Raw genomic sequence first — 12711 nt, 5'->3', positions numbered from 1 at the left:
TTTGGGGGTTCATTTTAAGCACTAAAAAGAAGTGTGTATGATTTTGCTTCCTTAAAAAAAAATGGTCAAGATCTCTCACAAGAAGAAAAAGAAGAAGTAGATGGAATAAGAAGAATATAGACAAGAAGAGGAAGAAGAATTTCAAGTTCTTTGTCCACCTATAAGCTTGAAAAATTTGCAAACACTATGAGATAGATTATGAGTTCCTTTGTCTTCTTCATGCTCATGTGGACCTAAAAAACCAATTTATACAATCCTACCAATCACAAAAACAAGAAAAATTAGCCAAAATCAGCAAATAACATACAAAATTTGACTAAAAAAGCTAATGAAGATGACCCATGCGGGGTCCCACCGGGCGTGCCAAAATGTATATGAGCAATGTTAGTATGCTAATAGAAACCAAATTTAAATAAAGCTTCTACAAACTAAACAAAATTCATAAACTTCAAGATAGACTAAGATGAGCTCTCAATTGAGAATATGAGCCATTAATGGACTCTCTCAATAAGAAGCTCTCTTGTTGAGTAGCTTTATCTAAATGGATAGGATGTATGCTCAATATGCTTCCAAAGGCTTCAATGGATGATTATGGATTTTTGGTGTGGATAGATGGCTTTAGTATGGATTTGGCTCTCAAAATAGCATTATAACTTTACTTCATGGATTGTGTTATTTTGCAAAGGGGAAGGATCCAATTTATAGGCAAGAGGCTTGAGGGATTGAGGGCTAAGATGCAAGGATGGGAAAAAGCTTATGGAGGGCTCAAATTGCATGAGAGGAGAGCACATGGATTGTGCTTCCTTATAGCCAATCAAGGAGTGACACATGTCACATGGTGAGAGGATGGAGGAAAGGGGAAGGATGAGTCAACAAAAGAAGCTCAAGGGATAAAATCTTCATAAAGACCCTCATAATGACTTGTAAGAGCAATAAAAGGGCTTGTAAGAGTCATTTATGACCTAGTGGACTTCATAAAGTTTTATGGTTGAGATATTTTGAGGGTGATGAGAGAAATTTCGACTTGGGCTTGATTAGGAAGGTTCTAAGCTTGCTTAGGCTTGTGCAAATGATTAGAGGATGGATTAGGATGGTTTAGGATTAGCTTAGGGATAGGCAAGTTGATGGCATTTAATGAGGGTGGGTGAAGGAGGAGATATTTGTTAACTTTGGCTTGGGTTAGTAAGTCTTAACCCATGTTTAGGGAATGTGACATTGTTAGGAGGGGATTAGGATTAGGTTTAAAGACATCTTTTAGAAGAGTCTAGACTTTGGATGAGGATAAAGACTTTTTAGAATAGTCTAGAATTTCCTAGGATGAGGATGAAGACTTTCTAGAAGAGTCTAGAACTTCTTAGGATGAGGATAAATTAGATTTTTAAGAAATAAATAAAGTTTTATTTATTTCAATGGTTTGGGTTGAGAAGATATTTATTAAAACTTTTTTAATAAACATGAGGATTAATATTTAATTTTAATTAAATATTTTGAGTTGGGGTTAGGGGTAGGAAATGATGAGATTAGCCTTTAATCGAAATTAAAGAAGGATTAGAATATTTTGGAAGAGGTTATTGGTCATAAGGAAATTGGCCAAGTTTTGGGCAAAAAATAAATTTTTTATTTATTTTAGGATTTTTGGTCAATTTATTAATTAAATAATTAATAAATAAGGAAATAATGTTTAAATAAGATTTAAACATTTTTGGGAGGGATTCCTTAATTAAATATTTTTAATTAAGATAAAGGGATTTAATGGCATAAAAATTAATTAATTAATTAAATAATTAATTAATTAATAAATGATGATGTCATCAGGACTTTTTCAGAAAATAAAAATACTTTATTTTCTAAAGGTTTTTAGGTGTCTACATGACCTAGGGTAGATTTGACCTTGACCCTAACCCTAGGTCCAAATTTCAAGTTCTAAAGTATTTCAAATATTGGGCTTTGGAAAGTTTCATTTTCTCGCTTCTGGGTTGGCTGTTTCAGATTTCAGAATGGTAAACTCTTAAATTACATTTAATCTAGGTTCATTTCTAGGGGTTAAGGCTTAATTGGAATTTAATTCTCCTATGTTAGCCTCTCTAGAAGTTTGTTCCCTAGACTAGTATAAAAGGAAGCCTTTCTCTCTCATTTTCACATCCACTTTTCATGATCAAGTAATCAAGTTTTGAGATCAAGTTTTCTCCCAAGTAAATTCAAGCAAGAAAATCAAGTGAGAAAGAAATCACCCATTCAAGCATTCAAGTTCTCCATTCAAGATCAAGGATTCAAGCATTCAATCCTTTGAATGGATTTGGTTCAAGCATTTAGATTCATCATTCAAACCCTAGATCTATCCATCATGGTGGTGTGATCTTCCTTGAAGATCCTTTGTTCATCTTCAAGATCTATTCATTCTTCCCTCAACGTGGATTTCAAGCATACAATCATGGAGGTTTTGATTTACATTATTGAGTCCAATCTTTTATATCAATATACTTGTTTACATTTCAAATACAATTGCATATCTATTGAATATCATAGGTTCATTGATAGATTTACTTCTACTACTTGCTAGCATTCTCTATTTCAATTCCATTATTAAGGTTGATTCCAAACCAAGGTTTGACCAAGGCAAACCCCTCATCCAAACAACAAAACCATTTTTCTTGCAGGTACAGGTATAGGACAATGAATTGAAGTTTAGATCTAGATATGCTTTTTAGTGAACTTTCGAGATCCACAAACAAAATTTTTGTCAAAGCTATTTCAAGTCAGGGATGATCCTCAATGAGGGGTAAGATTGTGCCCCACTATCTAGGTCAAGGTCGACCTGCTTCCAGAGAGATAAAAATTTTATGGGTTTTCTCTGTGTTAGCATTTTTCAATCTGGAATAGGATGCAAAGTCTCCTGAAACTATGCACATGCATCAGAAAATAAGTATTTCAAGATTAATTCCATCATGAGGTATGTATCTTATCTTGTCTAATTTCAAGCATTTCCAGATTTATATTACTTATTCAATTTTAACTCAAAATACAAATGAATAGTGGGAATGTTAGATGCATTGTTTAAGCTCCATTTTTCTCCCATTCAAGAACTATTGGTGTGCCAGGTAAAAGAATAATTGAAGGATATCTCTCCAAGAACCCTAATAATGGTGACCCAAGGCATGTCATCGATAGAATTAAGCAACCTATTCCAATGTTATAGTTTAAAATGGCCCCTAAACACCATAGTCTCAACCTCAAAAGCGTGAAAAAGATAGATAGCATAATCCATACCTATTAATAGTTCAAAACCTAAAACCACTTATCACTGCATACATGCAAGGTACTAGATGCTGGTATGATGTGATAAATGCTTCTTGCAGTGGTATTGAGTTGTAAGGGATTATAGATTGTAATTAGGTTGTAATCACTAGATCATAATAATATTGGACTCATTGTTTGGTGGACGTAGCCCAGGGATTGGGTGAACCACATTAAATCTTGGCATATTGTGTTCTCTTCTATGTAATTTATTATTTTATGATATTATTTATATTTGCATGTCATTTTTATTTATGTTTGTGATTAATATCCTAACAAGTGGTATCAGAGCCTAGTTATTTTTTAGTTATCCTCTATAGGAAAGTCTCATAGTTGAGTGGGAGTAATGGTAGATGAGGGTAAGATGAAGGTGGAGAAGTTTAATGGGCATAAATTTTAGTTATGGAAAATGCAAATGGAGGACTATCTTTATCATAAGGTTTTATGGAAGCTGTTGGAAGGAAAAACCAAGAAACATGGAACTATGATAGATGAGGAATGGCAGATTTTAGATAGAAAGGCACTTGGAAGCATTCGATTATGCCTGACACCATTAGTGACATTTAAAATTACAAAAGTGAAGATGAAAAAAGAGTTGATTCCTAGAAAAATTGTATGAAAAAACCTCTACTTTAAATAAGGTATTTCTCATGAAGCATTTATTTAATATGAAGATGACAGAAGGTGGATCTATTGCAAATTATTTAAATGAATTAATATTGTTACTAGTTAGGTATCTTCTATGAATGTAAATTTTAATGAAGAAATTATGACTCTCTTGATTTTGTATTCTTTGTCGGAAAGATGGAATGGCTTGGTAATGGTTGTGAGTAATTATGTTCCTGGATCTAGTATCCTAAAAATTGGTGATGTGATTGGTGTCATTCTGAGTGAAGAAAATCGTAGGAAAACCTTAGGTGGATCTACGTCAAGAAGTTCTTTGAATGCACAAATAAGAGGAAGAATGAATAAGAGAGGAAGTAATTCTGGAAATCATGGGAAATCAAGAGGAAAGTCAAAGGGAAAGAGGTCTCAATCCAGAGGACCAAGAGATTGTTGGTACTGTGTGAAGCTAGGGCATAAGAAGAAAGATTGTTGGACTTGAAAGAACAATGAAGGAGATAAGCCAGAAGAACAAGGAGGAAAATGTGGTAAGTAACAAATCTGAAGAGGATGCTTTGCTTCTTTCCTTAGAAAGTGTTGTTGATTCTTGGGTTTTAGATTCTGGTGCTTCATTTCATGATACAGCTCATAGAGGTTTATTTATTGATAATGTCCAAGGGAATTTTGGGCTTGTTTATTTTAACGATAATGAACCCTATCAGATTGTTGTAAAGGAAAAAGTTAAGATTAAGTTGCAGAATGGGAATCATTGGTTACTACATGAGGTAAGACATGTTCCAAGGCCGAGTGGGAATTTAATTTCAGTAGGGAAACTTGGTATTGAGGGTTGTGTAGTTAATTTTAATGACAAAAATTGGAAGTTTTCAAAAGGTTCCCTTGTAGTAGCAAAAGGTGTGAAAGTAGGCACCTTATATCTTTGTATAGGTCATACTATTCCTTCTACTTTAATTGTTTCAGAGATAAATGAATATTCAAGAACAATTGTTGTAGTTGAGTAGGGAGAACAAATAGTTGTTGTAGATTCTAATACAAGATTGTGGCACTACACAATTGGGCACATGAGTGAGAAAGGTATGAAATTAATTCAAGGTTTGAAATGTGTCAATATGGATTTTTGTGAAAGTTGTGTGTATGGAAAACAAAAGAAAGTGAGTTTTGTGAAGAGTGGAAAGGAAAAGAAAAATGAGAAATTAGAGCTTATGCATACAGATGTATGGGGAACAGCTCAAATATCTTCCCTTGGCGGTTGTCATTATTATGTTACATTTATTGATGATGCAATTAGAAAAGTATGGGTTTATTTTCTTAGATAGAAATCTGATGTATTTCAAACTTTTAAGAAATGGAAATGTTTGGTTGAAAATGAGACTGTTGAGAAATTAAAATGTCTTAGATCTGATAATGGTGGTGACTATTGTATTCATAAATTTGAAGATTATTTCTCCACTAATGGTATTTGTAGACATAAAACTATTCCAAGGACTCCACAGGAAAATGTAGTGGTTGAACGAATGAAGAAGACAACAATGGAGTGTGTAAGGAGCATGAGGTTGCATGTTGGGCTGCCCTTAAACATGTGGGCAGAGGCTATCAATACTACTATATATTTTCTTAATAGAGGTCCCTCTACTCATTTGGGGTGTGTTATTCCAAAGGAAGCATGGACTGGTAAGAAGGCGAGTTATTATTTTCTTAGAACCTTTGGTTGTGAAGCATTTGCACATATTGATTTTGAACATAGAACCAAGATGGAAGCTAAGTCAAATAAATGTATATTTGTTGAAAATGGAATTAATGAATTTGGTTATAGGCTTTGGGATTTTGAAAATCATAAAATAGTAAGAAGCAGGGATGTCATATTCCATGAGAAAGTGTTGTACAAAGATCTGTTGCAACAACATGGGAAGAAAGAAGATAATTATGTAGTGCTAGATGATACTTGAAAAGATTATGTTCCAAAAATTCGTCATGATCTGCAAAAAATGCAACAAAAAATACCACACACCCCAGTGAATGTTAGATTGTTAGCAAGGCTAAGTAGACCTCTAGAAATATTTTCTCCCTCTTTGTACTCTATTGTACGAACAAATTTTGGTGAACCTAAATGTTATGATGAAGCTGTGTAGGTGGATACTAAGATTTAGTGGGAATTTGCAATGAAAGAATAAATGGACAACTTGCTGAAAAATAAGGCTTGGAATTTATGTAAGTTGCCTGTAGGAAAAAGAGCTTTATAGAATAAATGGGTTTACAGGTTGAAAGAGGATGATGGAGGTAAGAAAATACTTAAAGTTAGGTTAGTTGTAAAAGTATCTACATAGAAAAAGGGTATTGATTTTCATGATATATTTTCTCCTGTTGTTAAAATGACTTCTATTCACATTGTTTTAAGTATTGTAGCTACTAAAGATTTGCATTTAGAGAAGCTTGATGTTAAAACAACCTTTCTTCATGGTTATTTGGATGAAGAGATATATATGGGACAACCACAGGGATTTGAGGTCAAAGCTAAGGATAACTTAGTTTGCTGATTGCAGAAAAGTTTATATGGCTTGAAGCAAGAACCTTGACAATGGTATCTAAAATTTGATACTTTTATGCATGAGCATGGATACAATAGGTGTCATTTAGATTATTGTGTTTATTTTAAGAGGTTGGATGATAATAACTACATTATTTTATGTTTATATGTTGATAATATGCTTGTAGCTAGGTCTAACATGGATCACATTAAGGGGCTGAAACACCATTTAGCACATTCATTTGCTATGAAGGATTTGGGGGTAGAAAAAAAATCTTTGGTATGAAACTTTGTAGAGATAGAAAGAACAAAATATTGACTTTATCTCAGATTGATTATATTGGGAAGGTGTTGCAATGTTTCTTTATGGAGACTGCTAAAGTTGTTAGCACACCTTTACCTAGTCATTTGAAGTTGACTAAGGAGATGTGTCCAAAAATACAAGAAGAGGAGGATAAGATGTCCAAGGTATCTTATGCTTTAGTTGTAGGAATATTGATGTACGCTTTGGTATGTATGAGGCCATATATTGTGCATGCAGTTGGAGTCGTTAGCAGGTATATGAGTCATTCAGGGCTTGAGCATTGGAATGTGGTTAAATGGATTATCAGATATTTTGAGAGGAACAACCAATAAGTTTTTACATTTTGGGGGCTCTACTACTGATTTACAGAGCCATGTTGACTCATATTTTGTAGGGGATATTGATACTAGGTGGAGTACTATAGGTTATGTATTTACTATTGGTGGGGCAATAGTGAGTTGGGTTTCTAGGTTACAGAAGGTGAATGCTTTATTCACTACAGAGGCAGAGTATGTTATCACTACAAAGGTAACCAAGGAGATGATATGGCTTCAGTTCTTCTTAGAAGAATTGGGACACCCACAAAAGGATAATTATTTGTTTATAGATAGTCAAAATGCCATTCATCTTGCAAAGAATTTTGTTTTGCATTCAAAGAAAAAAAAAACATATAGTTGCAGTACCATTTCATTTGGTTAGTTTTGGATGGACAGTTAAAGTTGGACAAGATCCATATAGATGAAAATATAGTAGATATGTTTACAAAGATAGTGACAAGGGTAAAGTTGAACTCCTCTTCAACTTTAATTGGTCTTCTAGACTGAACAAAATAAAAGAACAATAGAGTCCAAGGTGGTTTAATCAAGTGGAAGCCTCATGGAGTAGCGACATAGCTACATGATCAGTCTCCAAGTGGGAGATAATTGTTGTCTAGTGTGGAACCTGATCAGTACCCAAGTGGGAGATTGTTAATTTGTGGTGACTGATCAGAGAAGTACTATACATACTAATTTTAACCCTACATAAAAAAAATACTTGTATAAATAGGGCTTAGGGTTAGGGATTTTCATAATGTGTGATGTGGTAATTGCTTCTTGTGGTGGTATTGAGTTGTAATGGATTACAGATTGTAATCAGGTTGTAATCACTGGATCGTAATAATATTGGACTTTTTGTTTGGTAGATGTAGCCCAAGGATTGGATGAACCATGTTAAATCTTGGTTTCTTGTGTTCTCTTTTGTGCAATTTATTATTTTCTGATATTGTTTATATTTGCATGTAATTGTTATTTCTATTCGTGGTTAATATCCTAATAGTTGGAAATGAAGGAATGGAAGAAAATCTAATAAGCTATCTATGTGCTCTGGATCAACCTAGAACCATCTAGAATTCACTGATATCCTTAAGTGAAGTACATCTATGCATCATTAAAGGATATAGGCATTAAATCCCCAATCTTAGGGTGGTTAGAGATTAAAAAAATAATGATGGATAAATGTAACGAACAAGAAATGATTAGATAAAAGTGAAACAACAAAAGACTAAGAGTACTGAGGCTAGAAAAAAAGAAAAAATCTAAGACACACTAAGATAAGCTAAAGGAAGGGGAAGAAAAATCAAAGGGAGATAATAAAAAATAACAAAGCAGAAAAGGGACCAAAAGAAGGAAAAGGGTAAGGAAAGGCCAAATAAAAAGAGGAAACTTTAAGGTTCTAAAGTTATATCTACCCCGCCTGTGCCATTATTGGCTTGTAGATCTACTTCTCTATTTCCTTCTCGATAAATATGTTGGATTCTAATCTCATTGAACAAGTCAACTAAAAGAAAAATAGTTTCTAATCTCGAATTAATGCACCAATTTGGGGTAACTCTCTTCCTTAGAGCATTGAGGACAATTTGCGAATCTCCCTCAATAATGAGCTTCCTTATACCTTGATCCCGACTTAGCCTTAATCCTTCTTTAAGAGCTTCTAACTCCACCATGTTGTTTGAAGATTTACCAATGGGTTTTGATCACTTAACTATCTAGTTACTAGTATTTGTATATATGATACAACCTATTTCAGCTATGCCCAGATTCCCTTTTGAAGCTCCACCAAAATTAAGCTTTCACCAACCCATTGGAGGAGGTTCACACTTACAATCTTTACGAGCTTGAAGGTTCTTCTTAGGGTATAATAGAGGGGGATTGACTAGGTTAGACCAATTTTTCTTCATTTCCGCATCCCATTCTGAAAAAGATCCTTCTTCTAGAGATATTATGTGTAGATAATTGTTCATAACTTCTTGGATGCTTGCCTCCACTTTATTGAGGAGTGTCTAAATACCCATGAATGAATGATTGAAAAGTCTTTTGTTTCTTTTCTTCCGTAATTCCCATAATAGAATAGATGGTGAGATATTCCAAAGTTTTCTATAAATTTTTTTCTCATTACATTTAGGCCAACGTTTTAGTTGTTTCTCAAGATTTTCATAGAGGGGAGCAGTCTAATTAAGTTTTTATCTAAACCATTCCCAACCTTGTGTGGAGTAAGAGAATTGATATAACAAATATTTTGAATCTTCTAACTGAGATTTTCATAGTATTCATCTTGAAGGTCCCTCAAAACCTAGTTTGATAAATCTATCTATAGTTAATATCCTTTTTTGGACAACAACCCATAAGAAAATTCCTGCATTGGGTAGACAAGATGGATTGCAACACAGGTTAAGATGCACATAGGTTTCCTCCCAATGATGGGTATTGATTAGGATATCATTACCCTTTTTAACTTTGTAATTCCTAACCTTAGAGGGTGCCCAAATTAATCTATCTTGTTTATTCTTATAAAACATTCTTCTTTGATCCAAGAAGTTTGAAAACTCCTCCTTTTCAGCCTAAATAAGACCAATTTCATCTAGGAATCTCCATTCCCAAATAGATTCTCCATTAATTACTATAATATATCCATAATCAACTACATACATCCCCCAAATTTTTGTTAGAGTATTTTTTATATTATTAGATAGGTTATAATAGTCAAGGGGGAAGAAGTTCCCAAGAATCTTCCTATAATAGAGCCTCCTCCCCTCTCCTGACATCCCAAGAAATATTTTGGCTAATAAGAGGGCAACAATTTAACATAAAGTTCCATGTTCTAGATCCTCTCTGGGGGTTTATGACCTAGAACAGTGAAATAGGGTTGTCTTCTCTTAAATATTTGTGATATAGGATGTTTGCCCATTTCTTATCCTTTTCTTGATACATTCTCCAAATGAGCTTTCCTCCAAAGGCTTTATTATTCAAACTAAGATTTTTTATTCCTAAACCATCTTATTCTTTAGGTCTACATATATTATCCCATTTTATTAAAGCTAGTTTTTTATTTTCATCCATACTGTTCCAAAAGAAGTTTTTAAGTTTTCTTTCAATTTTTTTATTAATGTCGAAAGGGAGTGGAAGGTAAGAGATTTGGTATGAGGGTAATGCCGAGAGGACAACTCTAATTTTTGTAGCTCTGCAAACTTTGGTTAACTATTTTCCCTTCCAATTGGAAATTTGATGGTCAATTCTTTCTAATATTTGATCCCAAGCTTTAGGATTCCTACAGTGATTTTCTAAATGAATTCCCAAGTATTTGCATGGAAATGTGCCTTTCTTATATCCCATTATGTTGAAAATGTCATCCTCTAGTGCAGGCGGTGTGCTAATGAAAAAAGTTTCTAATTTTTCCGCATTTACCTTCTGCCCTGATGTCTTTGTGTATTCTAGAATGATTTGTTTAAAGTTATGAGCTTTTACTATAAAGCTATTGAACTTGGTAAAGTAGTATTATCTGCAAATTGTTTATATTGGGAATATTTTCTATTACCTTTACTCCTTTAATTAACCCTTCTTCCTAAATTTTTTTTATAGATCTTCCAAAGGCTTCTTCCATGATGATAAATAATAAAGCTAAGATTGGGTCTCCTTATCTAATTCCTCTTGAGATATTTAAAAGAACCTTTGAGAGTGTCATTGATAAGGATAGAAATCCTAGGGGTAGAGATGTAGTTAAAGATGAGATTTACCCATTGATGAGAAAAACCAAATGCTTCTAATGATTTACATAAGAACCTCCAATATACCATATCATAAGCTTTTTGGATATCTACTTTCTTAAGAATACATGCTTCTTTATTATATTGGGTTGAATGTATAGTTTATTGCATGGTAATGATGTCATCTAGAATTGATCTTCTCGAGACAAAGCCCATTTTTTCTTCTAATATGATTTTGGGTAGAATTTTTTTAAGTAAGAGTGCAAGAGCTTTTGATAGTATTTTATAAATGGTATTGCATAGAGCTATAGGTTTGAAATGAACGAGTTCATCAGAATCAATTTTTTTGGGGATGGGAGTTAGAAAAGTATGAATGATTTATGTTAATAATATACTCACATTTTGTGTTTCTTCTATTGCTTTCCATAGATCCTCTCCGATTGTATCCCAACACTTTTGAAGAAAGAACTCTCTAAAACCATCTGGACTTGGCAATTTATCTGGATTCATTTTGAATAGGGTTGTTTTAACTTCATCCAATTAGAAAGGTTTGTTTAGCATCTTATTGTCTTCCTTCATAGTGATTTTAGGGATAACACTCAACATATTGTTGTGTGCTATTCCATTGGAGCTCTCAAAGTTATTGAGAATATTCTTATAGTATTCTATACCAATATGTTCGCTATTCTTTTTGGATCTTCTTCAATGATTGCTTCAGAATTTATGAGTTTAGTAAGTCTATTAATATTACAATTATTTAATGTGCTCTTGTGAAAAAATTTAGGGTTTCGATCTCCTTCAGATAGCCAAGTCTCTCTTGATTTTTGTAACCAATAGATCTCTTCTTTTGCTAATATGTTTTCTTGTTTTCTAGTAGTTCATTTATTTTAAGTATGTATCATTATTCATGTTGTTCTTAATTATTTCTTCATTTAGACTTTTAAGTTCTTCCTCATTATCTATTTTTTCTATAAAAATGTTGTTAAAGTGTGTTTTGTTCCATTTTGGATATTTTCTTTAAACCATTTCAATTCTAATTTTTTTTTTTGGATCCTTTGAATGATGATTCATTCCACCATTCTTTTAAATTCTTCATAAATTTATTATCCAAAAACCACATCTTTTCACATTTGGATGAGTTTTTGGAAGGCTTAATCACTTTCGATAATTCAATCCTGATAGAGAAATGATTAGAACTAACGAAAGGGAGAATGAGGGCTTGGAGTGTAAGAATTTTTCTTAGGGAAAATTCACCCAAGATCAAGGAACTCAAGCACAAGCATAACAATAGGCCAAAAGAATATGATCAGAATGATGATATATTCATTCAATATTGCATTGAAAGTACACTAGGAGTTCCTAAATATAAAGGCCTTTGGAAAGCTTCTAGAATGCATAGAAGTCAACAACATGATAAGTCATACAACTAGGCACATTTCCACTAGATATGGGTTATCCTCCATTAAGCACAAGAGTAAGTGCAATGATGAGAGGATAAGCCTAAAATGGTGTAGTACACAAAATAATGTTGTAGACAACATGTACTAAAATGGGAGTGTGAATAACTATGTTGTCTACATGACAACTTAGTGAATGATGAAAACTCCATTATTGTAGACACCATGTGTTGAATTAGAGTTGCTTACTCCAGTGTTGTCAACATGACAACTCATGAGAGTACACAAACTCCTAAGTGTCTCACCTAAATAAATAATAAAAGAATATAATATAATAAAATAATGCATTAACCTAAGTAAACTTAAGTAAATTGTAAATAGTAAATACTTATTTACACCAACACCCCCCCTTAAGTGTGACTTATGGGAATGCACTTAAGCTCACAAAATCTAGGATGAAATGTATAATGGGTCCCGGCTACTAGGCCATGTTAGGTACCCAAGTACATAATGCAATGAAATCTCTCATAAAATGGAGAAAAAGGGAAAA

This window comes from Cupressus sempervirens, chromosome 10, assembly GCF_028749045.1.
Source record: "Cupressus sempervirens isolate cs-2001-9-10 chromosome 10, ASM2874904v1, whole genome shotgun sequence".
NCBI lineage: Eukaryota > Viridiplantae > Streptophyta > Pinopsida > Cupressales > Cupressaceae > Cupressus > Cupressus sempervirens.
Note: the sequence above shows the minus strand (reverse complement) of the source record.